This window comes from Myotis davidii, unplaced genomic scaffold, assembly GCF_000327345.1.
Source record: "Myotis davidii unplaced genomic scaffold, ASM32734v1 scaffold338, whole genome shotgun sequence".
In the NCBI taxonomy this organism is placed as follows: domain Eukaryota; kingdom Metazoa; phylum Chordata; class Mammalia; order Chiroptera; family Vespertilionidae; genus Myotis; species Myotis davidii.
In genome coordinates, this window is record NW_006289077.1 from 3,616 (window position 1) to 5,524 (window position 1,909).

General features: G+C 40.2%; 1 long non-coding RNA gene across 1 annotated transcript in view; it reads right to left on the minus strand.

Annotated features, from left to right (window-relative positions):
• LOC107182716 overlaps positions 1-1,909 on the minus strand; it is a 24,511-nt gene that overhangs the window by 1,735 nt on the left and 20,867 nt on the right. The window lies entirely within an intron of this gene.

The window sequence follows — 1,909 nt, forward strand, 5'->3', positions numbered from 1 at the left end:
AGGTGTGACAAAGAATGGGAGGAAGATGTTCCCAAAGTCATGCTTCCTTTAGGTGGAGGTAATACACTTTGTATGTGGGGTAATGGATCCTGAGCTGGTAGAGGCATGTGGTATATAATTGTGCAGGGTCTTAAGGAGCATGGAAGCAACTGTAGAGATGGAGTATATATTACCTCTCCATGGACTAGGCAGCACTTCTCAACCTTTTTAATGTCATGGCACGCAGAGGACATGATGTTTTTGTTGGGCACACTGTAGTAAACTGCAAGAGGATTAGGCTATATGGGCTTCATGGGGGAAAATGACATTTTCTCTATATTATATAATTATGTAAGAAGAATGTAATAGAAATTTAAACAAATATGTTAAATATATCTTTAGAAGGAATACACCTAAAATCTTAAATTTTTACAATTTTTGAAGTTGCTTGAATAAGTATTGCTTTTTGATTTGATTATATACTTGAAATGACTACAGATAATTATCAATATACTATTATAATTATCAATGATGATCCTTTAAATTTCTTTTTTAAAAAGATTTTTAAAAACTTGACTTGAGAGATGAAGTGAGAGACAGATAGAAAGATGGTGAGACAGAATCATTCATTGACTGCCTCTTGCATGCCCCCCTGCCCTTCCCCAGGGATCAAGCCCCCAACCCAGGCATGTGCCTTGCATAATTAAAATGCCCAATTCAATTTCTCTAATAGTTCCTTTGTACTTCTTCCACGCAACACCTGATGTATTTAATGTGAAACGCAAAGGAAATGTGTTGGTATCCCTTCATTGCTTAGGCTTTGATTCTTTGCTGTGGGTTACCTGTTTCCTTTCTACACCCTGTGTGCTCTAACTGCTAACACAGATGTTGATTTTGCTGTACCTACCTGAACAGTTTAGGACTGGATTGTTCAGGAAGGGAAGGGACAGGACAGAAAGAGAAAGAGAAAAAAAGTATGGGAGAGGAGGGAAAGGCTATTTCTTGTTTTGTTTTTTTAAATATATTTTTATTGATTTCAGAGAGAAAGGGAGAGGGAGAAAGGGACAGAAACATCAATGATGAGAGAGAATCATTGGTTGGCTCTCTCCTGCATTGCCCACACTGGAGATCCAGCCATAACTCCGGCTGTGCCCTGACTGGGAATTGAACCGTGAACTCCTGGTTCATATGTTGATGCTCAATCACTGAGCCACGCCGGTCGGGCAATCCCTTGTTCTTAAAGTAAAATAAAGACAACTGTGAGAGATATAATGGGAAATAAGCCTTTTCAACCCATTTTAAGAATGAGGTCATGTGGGGTTTGAGGGTATGAACATTCATCTCATTGACACTACTCCTCACTGAGGATCTTGAAGAGTCTTTTCACACCCTCAGGTGAATGTACACTCTGTTGTGAAGACCACTGATATAGGCGTTACAGGTTAAGGAATAGAATGCAAATACCCAGGACCCATTTTAAGAACGAGGTCATGTGGGGTTTGAGGGTATGAACATTCATCTCATTGACACTACTCCTCACTGAGGATCTTGAAGAGGCTTTTCACACCCTCAGGTGTATGTACACTCTATTTTGAAGATCACTGATATAGGTGTTACAGGTTAAGGAATAGAATGCAAATACCCAGGAAGAGACTTCCCTGCACAGACACCTGGTAAACAGGCCTATTAGTTAACATAATTATTTTACTCTAACCTCTATAGTTATACCCACCTTTCCCTCCTTTGTCCTTTTTTTCATCCCACTTTCCTATCAAGAAGCATAGCTCACTCCCAGCTGTATGCCTTAGTGGTTGAACATCAACCCATGCATCAAGAGGTCTTTGGTTCAATTCCCTGTCAGGCAAGATTCCAGGTTTCAGGCTTGATCCCTGGTTGGGAGTGTGCAGGAGGCAGCAGATCAACGTTTCTC